At 37.3% G+C, this 9083-nt stretch overlaps 1 protein-coding gene and 1 long non-coding RNA gene across 6 annotated transcripts in view; one reads left to right on the forward strand and one right to left on the reverse strand.

The window, feature by feature from the left end:
* LOC112156177 overlaps positions 1–2513 on the reverse strand; it is a 6988-nt gene extending 4475 nt beyond the window's left edge. Inside the window, exon 1 of one of the 2 annotated variants that reach the window (XR_002920927.2) lies at positions 2182–2513. This is a non-coding gene — a long non-coding RNA (uncharacterized LOC112156177). The remainder of the gene's footprint in view (positions 1–2181) is intronic. The other variant, XR_002920928.2, reaches the window with a different exon arrangement.
* The window catches only part of si:ch211-200p22.4 (phosphatidylinositol-binding clathrin assembly protein), a 76284-nt gene that overhangs the window by 2136 nt on the left and 65065 nt on the right, over positions 1–9083 (forward strand). The gene's annotated exons all lie outside the window — the stretch shown is intronic.

The raw sequence follows: 9083 nt of genomic DNA on the forward strand, positions 1-9083 counted from the left end.
ATAGGACATAGTTTTTGGAAGAGTTCATTAGTTATTTGCTTCTAAGTTGTCGGCCGGCCCTTTCGTGTGAAGTAAGTCCTCCCTCCTCCCATTATCCATACCTCTCCCACTAGCTTACAGCCCCTCACAACCTCAAACTAACATTAGTGGTGCAACAAAAATACTGAGCAATATTGGAGCTACCCAGCGGTTCAATTTCGAGACAGATGCCATCTCAGACGAGGAAAATGAAGATGTTCGTTCATCTATTTATCTGGAAGTGTGTGCAACAGGGAGCTTGTAACTTGTACATCACACCTATAAACCTTTTCTAATGACCTTTTTCCATCTAGTCCTGATCCACAATGATCTGAACAAAGAAAAATTCACAAATGAAATTTTAATCTTAATTTTCTTTAAACGTGTCCTCCATTATGAGAAAAATCTTTCAAGAACATGTTAAAAAACATTAAAAAGATGATTTTCATCGGAGTGGGTCTTTAAACACTCACCATTCCCATAAACTCCTGTGGTGCAGTGATTGCTGGGATTTCTTCCTACCACTCACAATGATGTTGAATTGCTTATCAGCAACTGCAGGTTTCATGCTGTAGATGTTGTCATCAGAGGATATGCGCAGACCCCTCACAGTTATCACTTCATCACCTGATTGCAATCATCAGGGTCGACATTGAGCACTTCCATAATAGTGAGAATGATTCTCATTCATCTTTCTGAAATCCGCCTGATTAAATGAAGGGAAATGTTGTTTTTCGGCAGGTTTTGCATCATTTTCCCGTGAGCCCCGTCTTGTTTTCCCAATGGTTTGTTGGTAAAAAGTACATTCCATAATCTTTAAAATAGTTGACAAAATATTAGTGTTTGGATATAGTTACTTTAATGTAAATGAGGCATTCTAATTGGTTTTTAATTACTTTTTCTCTCATTAGAATAGTTGGTGTAGAACAAAATAAAAGAAAAAGCAAAGAGGAATTCTAAATCAAAATTTCACGTTGGTTATCAGTGTTGGATGTCTTGGTTCTTGATGGCCTGCTGAGATGGTAGCTTTTTAATTAGCTGTGATGATCACTGATTATAATTTTTTTTTTTAGATACTAATCTCCAGTGGGATGCTTTTGTGAGGCCAAATAAAACGAAAAATGTTTACTCTTATGGCTAAAGCTGTTTCACCCTTCTTTGACATATACCGTCAATCTTTGACCGTTCACGTGATCAACGTGAATCAGCTGATTCTGTCGAGGAGAAAAGCAGCTTTTCATATCGGCTTTGCGCTGTTATATACTTTATGAACGTAAAGCAGCTGATTTTTGTGTTTTTGTAAGCACTTGTGTTTCATATGAGTGCAAGGCTACTTTTCTCTGCTTCAGAATCCACTAGAATGATGGTAATTGCTTAAACAGAAGTAATAAATGCCCACTCTGGAGCTAAAGTTGTGGTGTTAAGAGGTACATTTAAGCTGGCATTTAATAAAAATTAAACATCTATCGTCATAGCTTTTAGGATTTCTTCGATACCAATTAGTATGTAGAACCTATGTTTGTGAGAGTCTGACCATATTTTGATTAAAGATCTGTTTTGATTTGTAATTTCAGTTTTACGCCTTGTTTAATGCAGCATTTAAAAAAATATTTTAAGCTTGTGAGCCCTTTTACTCTTTTTTTTTTTCCTGTGGCAATAACTCCTTTACATATCATAGACATACCATTGTGTTAACACTGTCAATCCAACAATTTTCTCTCCTTAGCAGTTTTAACAAGCTTATTATGCTTTGTCTGGTTGGGTCTAGACTTCGAGACACATTATCTGGAAAAAAAGTTGACATTTCCCAAAGGGAATAATTTCTTAGATCCTAAAACTGATTAAAACATGTTTCTTTAGAGGAATGGAAACAACATAACGGTTTTCCTTGAAGATGATATAGCTAGCCTAATTTTTATATGGTAAGTTAAGTATTTGATAGCTAATCAGTTAATCTTTTAAACTCGTATGGAAGTTGGCTGAAACTTAAACTGGTAACTGCTGATGCTCAATAACATTTAGTTGTCTGGTGATTTTTATCTTGCTGTGGGCTCCTTCCTGCTGCACAGATTTCAAGGCAAATCTCCCAAAAAGATAACAGCCAATGACAGAAAACTGGACTTTCATCAGAACAGCAGCCCCAGAAGAACAGCTTGTGCTTACCTTGATTTCACCCAGAGACAAATAGACAGAGCTGCTGAATGACTGTGTCACAGAACAAGCAACAAAATCACGTTGCCCTATGATGCAGCCTGACTGGCATGTGGTTGGTAAAACTTCTTACAGAAGTCTTAGGTGTGTCCGTTGAAATCCGGCCGAAGTTTTTCTGTTTTGTTCAGTTGATTCTCTCACGTCACTGTGGCCTTACTGAAAAAACAGAATGGATTATCGGGTTGTATTGGCAGCAAAGCCGCCTTAAATTAGGCATGAGTCATGGCGAGGGTGGAATTGAAGCAAAGGGATGAGGGAGAAAATTAGCATGGGAAAATTATATTAAAAGTTAGTCAATTGAAGAACCTGGACGTGTTGCATAGTACCAAACTTAATCTGCCTCTGTAGTTGTGCCTTTGTCGGCACAGGATGCACATTTTATCAGGCTGACTCTCATCTATCAACCCACCTTAACTCACAGGACTCGGCTGCTGACGTTCAAAAAAACTGTATATCATTTTGGCTCCTTTGTGAAACTGGCCGGACCTTAACTACCAATCCACCCTGTCGGCTTTGATCATTGTACATTATTGATTTCTTTGTGAGAGCAACAACCCCGGTGCTGTAGGGAGGTAACGGTAAGTAAAGGTCTGTTTGCTGTGCTATTTGTACACATCATAATTTTACTGTAAACGCGTTGTCAGGCTGTAATTTCCCTGGTGTCGTTGGCGTAATAGAGAAAAGTGGCCAGCAGGCAGACGCGAAGGCAGATGGTTTGTTCAGCATTTAATTTGTGAGTCTGTTGTCAGGAGGGGGGGCTAGGCTGGCAGATTGTGTGTACAGTCAGTCGTTTAGACTGTTTATAATTGAGGGTAAAATGAAGTAAAATTGTGCAGTCACAGCAATATTGGGGATGGGTGAAACCAGAAATGCTGGAAGTTCTCGTGAGGAAACGTTAAAAAATGAACTCTAGATTTTCAAAGTGATAAGCAAGCAGAACATTAAACATAGATGGACCAAACTATTCTGGTAGTATACCATGAAAAAACTATTATAAACTGAAAGCTTGCCTTCTTGGGTATCATTATGAACTGATATAGAAGTGGTAAAGATGTAGCCTAAGATTTGGTTACTTTGTAAGTTTGCCATTTGTTTCCTAGCAGAACACACACATTTGAAGGCCTGGTTTGACCCACAAAAGCCAGTTTAATGTAGTTTTAGGTTTTAAATATGTAATTAATTTGAACATTTTTGGAGCAACATTTTAAAATTGCATAGCATTCTACAAAAATTGGATTCCCAGAACACAGCAGTCAGTCCTACCCCCGTGGTGGTTGTCAGGAACATTCAGTCCAAAGCTAGCAATGCTGCACATTTTCACCAAATAGATGAAATGGGATTTGAGTTGCAAGATGTGTGGAAAATGTTAAAAAAAAAAAAAAATGGAGCACAACACCATACATTTTCAGTAGATGACAATACATGTTAATGTGTCCCTGCTGTGACCTCTTGGCATAGGACCGCAGTTCTCCATATCCTACCTATTATCATATTTGTTAATGCAAAGAAATGTTTTTTCATGTTGATCATTTGACTAAACATTCAAATTCAGAAAAGTTTGTTTCCCAAAAGGTGCTCTCTCATTGAATGATTGAACTTTTTATTTTTTATTTTTTTTACTTTATCCAAATACCAATGGTCAGAGGAACACGAATCTGACTGTTTTCACATTGGAAGGTTTATTTTTATTTCAAAATCTATTTTTTTCATGTTTTTCCATCAGTTTAATACACATATTTACACACACAGGTCAAATAGTCATGCCTCTTCTCTTGAACACTGCAGACAGCAACTGTCTGCCGGTGAAAGTGTGAATGATCTAAATGGAAAATTTGTATCTACATCTAATAACCGAACAACCCCTCTCTGAAACTTGAGGCTTGGCAGCAGGGGGGAGTTTGGTGAAAGCTGCTGTCTGCTGGAACAGCTGTGACCTTCACACACCACTGGTGAAAATAAGTGCCATTTGAAAGCCATTTGGTGCCATGATTGTTACTGTCCACCTCAATTAACCCTGACATACGACTCCTGCTGCACAAATGCCAAAGCCTTTCCTTCAGATTTTAATAGCTCTACTATTTATCATAAAAATCAATGAAGGAGGGTCTCAATGTGTGGAACTGCATCTCTGACTGCACACGAGACTTAAGTTTGCTTGTAGGCAGGTCAAAAACCTCTACACACCTTTACAATTATGGGAATACAGTCCACACATGCTTTCTTTCTACTTAAGGACAATAATTGTCTTATCATCCATTTGAGATGGCGGTTTACTGAGTCGGGGTTTCAATCTGTCACAGCTGTTATACATAAGCATTTCTGCAGGCTAGCATAAAATATTTCAGTAAAACAAACGGTAACATTGGTTTCTAGCCCACTTTTACAGAATCTAACACAACGGTTCATTCCTGAAACAACTTTTTAATTGAATGGTTCTTATGAACCAGGGTTAGACATTTTTAATCAGGTGGTACGCAAAAAGAGCAAGTGGGGTCCTTCTCTGATTGGTGAACAACTGTTGTGCTTTGATATAACATGTGGCATAGTGGTAAAATGAATCAAACAATCCCATTGTTGTCAATCTACTAAAAAAACAATGACACAAGTCATTGTTAACAACTTCCTCTATTGGCGTGGATACCTTTTCTACAAATAACTTTCAACAATCAAATATCTTCAAAATATTAAAGCAGACTTTTTATTTCACTGAAATGCACAATTAATTGGACTTTTTATGGGCATCTGTCGTGCATCTTTGGTTGTTGTCTTTAGTGCAAGAGCAGTCAGACCAAGTGCCAAATGAAAGGGAATAAATACAATAGAACCTTGAACCTTGTCTTCCCTAAAATGTCAAAGTGTGCATCCTCTTTGGCTTTCTGTGTTTTACAGACGAATCCCAGACTGTTGTAAGAGACTAAAAGAGGAACTCTATATATAGAGAGAAAGTTATCATACTGCAACAAACTGAACAAGAGAGAGAAGTAACATTTGTAGACTACATTCCCCATCACTAACCTGGCAACTGACTTGATGTTTGAACTTTACTTTGCAGTGGAAGTAAAACCTCTGACTCAGTAACAGTGTTTCCTCTGCAGTCTCTGGTTATACAGTTAATAGATTTGTGTGGTGTTTGTCTTTCATGTCTTCAATTCGAATTATTTTGATAAATTCATACTGTTCAAGAAATTGATCGTGTATTGATACAACTAAATATTAGATGCAAAAGCTACTTTGGGCACTTTGAAGATTTTCAACTCTGATTAAAAGGAAATTTTTCTTTTGTATTTAATCTTGAAGAATAGTTAAGTTATCACCTTCATGGTAGAGACACTTTTTAGTCAGTGACTATTGCAAATTTGGAGTGTTAATTTGATAAATGTTAACTTTTTGAGATTGATTTTTACAATGACTTATAACTGTCTGACTGATTGGGATGCATCAGTGTGTAACCACACCCAAGACGGACTGCTGATTGTGCTACCACACAGAGAGCATAGGACCTTTTTAGATATAGCTGCTCACGTCTTCAGTTAGAAGCTGTCAAAGCTGAAAAAAATAAGGCTGGCTGCACCAAGCTATTTCTTTTGTTTTTCCCTTTTAGCTACACATTTGACAAGAGAGAAATAAATCATAATTTGTTCTGAAATAAAAAAAAGAAAAGAAAAAAAGAAAAATAATTTTTTGACTGGGTTTGTGTGGGGGTGTGAACATTATATATCAAGGTTGAGTGGGGAAATTATTTTGTAGTCTTAGGCAAACTTGACACAAATAGCTGTCTAGCTTTTGGTTGCGGACATTTGAAGTGTCAGAGATGTAATGAGACTCTTCAGTGATGAGGATGAGTGATGATACAAGTTTCTAACAGCACAGTGAAAAAAAAAAAAAAAGATATGACCCGTGTTCTTGTTTTGAGCAAGAGTTGCTTTGGGGTTAGAAAATAAGGTAAAAAAAATAGCTAAACAGGGTGCACAAGGTATCCGTTTTAACATCTGTTGATTTATTTTTAGCCGTATGTGTTTCTGCGTCTGACACAATTTAAAAAGCCAACAGAGTTTACAAAGGTCAAACTCAGAGGAGTCATGCACATTCATGCAAATGAGTAATGTAATATCTATTAGCCATTTTTTTAACTGACAAGTTAGAGTGCCTATTATGTAATTTTAAACAAGTTTGAATGGCATACAAATGCAGTTGTTCTCCAAGTATGAATTACAATACATTTAGTTTTTTTAATTTACTCTGTGGCACCCAGAAGAAGGGCTACTTAATAAAACATGGTAGATTGGCTTTACCAGCATTATATTTTGAACCAATGTTCTCCAAACTTTTAAATTAGGTTACACTTGCTGACTAATTTCCTGTTTGAGTGGTACTCCACATTAAGAACACCTCAGCTAATGTGAAGTCGGTGTTTCCCTGTGTGCATTTAACTTCTGAGTTCAAGTTGGTGCCTTGTGTATTTTACCCTAAATCATGCACATGTCAACACAAACTTCATTTACATTTTGGACAAAGCTTGTAACATTGTTCTTTTCTGAGTCTGTTGTAAACATACATTCCTCCACAACGATGAATAGTTTTTACTGAAAGTCACTTAGAAATAACTGAAATACACACAAGATACTTATTACACCGTCAACGGTGCCTGGCAGGTTAGTCTAGCATACTAGAGATTTGATTTATTGACTTATTTTATTGCTGCCAGAGGAGCTTACAAGTAAAGGCCTTTTTGGATTTGATCCAGTATGTTACACAGAAATAGTTCAATATACAATTTTTTTTCTTTTTAAAAGTGCTGTAAATGTTGCTGCCAACTTTCTGTTATTTCTTATTTGAAGCCAAAAGCTGTGCATACAAGTGCAATTCATGTTGTGACCTCAGTCAGTGGTTTGTATTGGCTAGATTGAAGTCTGCGTTGTTTTAATTACATGGTACTTCCCATCTTGGCCAGATTTGAACATTGGCCTTTTTTGAAAATGTGCATGTAAGCACATTAAACAATTGTCACAAGTCTGAAATAAAGCTTTGCATTTAACGGTCTCTTGTTTGGTTTAAAAAAAAAAGTGACAGAACAGTTTTCTTAGACATTAAATTGGTGTCATTAACTTGTTAATTTTGAATGCTTTCTTCGAGATGCACCAGACTGCAATTTTCAGAAAATATTACATATTTTTTGGACTAGTCACCCTGGAGTACAAGTTGCAAATGCCAAAAAATGCATACTAAATGGAGCACTTATTGGTACTAAATTTAGCTTGGAGGAGAAGTTTAAAGGAAAATATATTGGATCAAGGAAAACTCAGATTTCCTGGAACATTTGCTGGAGATGAGGGCAGTAACCACAAACACAATATCTTATTGGTACCTGTTTTTTATATATGATAGACAGAAAAATAACAACATGAATAAGATTAATTAGTTGCATAAAGAAAACAAAAATGGCTCAATCCGTTTGAGTTCATCAGTGTATTAAATTCTGTGTAGATGATGTGGAGAGTGTGCTCCACAGGTTGTTGAAAGAGATAAATTACTTTGTCCACTATTGCAAGACTGGATACAGGCTTGCTTCACTAAAGTATCGCTCCATAGCTTGCTGTCTTTGTGTGCTCTTCTCTGGGCACCTACCTTGCATTGCAACATAACCACCTCATAACACCAGCTCAGTGGTCTTGTGGTAGAATCTTTTGTAGAAAAGATGAGTGATTTTGAGTCAGTTTTGTCTTCCTGTTCTTGTGCATCCTATTGTTGGCTTTGGATCAGATAAACTCTGGACCTCTGTAAAGTGTTTGTGAGTGTTTTAGTTGCTTTGGCCTCCTTATGACACCCATTCAGAAATATTTGAGATTTAAAAAAAAAAAAAAAATCTCTAGTGTCTTATATTGCAGTTGATGGCCAGTACTTTGTGGGTTTTTTGAAAGGGAAAGAACAGGCAGGATAACTAATTCCAGACTGTAGTGCGTGCTGAAGCTGAAGCATTTTTTGTATGTGCCCCGAGGCTTAGACACAGTCAAATGTGTCCAAAACAGGTTTGTCCTTCTTTTGAAAAATTGTAACATATGTACTGGGGCTGCAGTATGATGCATGCTCTTGCATCTCTGCTTTCTCATTACACAAATTACACACACACAGGGTGGTTTATAACCATTCACAGAACACAATTATAGGATTTGAGTTTAGGAAATGTTTTCAGGGCAGTTTCAGGCCATGTAAGGACACAAAAAGACCAGTCAATTTCCGTCCACTTTGTTTTGCTGCCATTCTTGTGCCTCATAGACTGGCTTCTGGGTGTAGCTGGTTAGCTGCACTGTGGTGACGCCTGTCTTAAGTAATTGTAGGTGAGTCTAATGCTATCTAAACAGAGTGGGAAAGCCCCTCCCGAACTGTAATGCAGAGATAGGCAGTGTGCACTACAAGGCAGGAAAACGGCTCACTACTGACTGCTGTCTGGTTATGTGTGTTTCAAGTCGAGCCCAAGGCCACGCACGTGATGTGGACTGTCAAGTATGTGAGACCTGCGTGTAGGGAGAAAGAAAGTAAAAAAGCAATTGTGTCTGTGGGTCTCTCGGGAGTGCTTTAGTCTCCGTTAGTGCAAATTGAATAAGTCTGGAACAGTCTTGGAGCAGACCATTGACTGCTGTACACCCTCTGTACTGTAATTATGTTTAGGAAAAACTGCCTTTCTATTTAGTTTGAATTAAAGACATTTTTGTTGTGTTAATATAAACTTAAGGGAGGGGGCCCTGAAAGTTCACAACACATTAAGTTTACAACCCATTAAGTTCACAACACAACACATAAGGGTCACAACTCAACACAATAGGCTCACAAAAGATTAGGGTCACAACACTTGAAGT

The sequence above is a fragment of the Oryzias melastigma genome, linkage group LG18, assembly GCF_002922805.2.
Source record: "Oryzias melastigma strain HK-1 linkage group LG18, ASM292280v2, whole genome shotgun sequence".
NCBI classification, from domain to species: domain Eukaryota; kingdom Metazoa; phylum Chordata; class Actinopteri; order Beloniformes; family Adrianichthyidae; genus Oryzias; species Oryzias melastigma.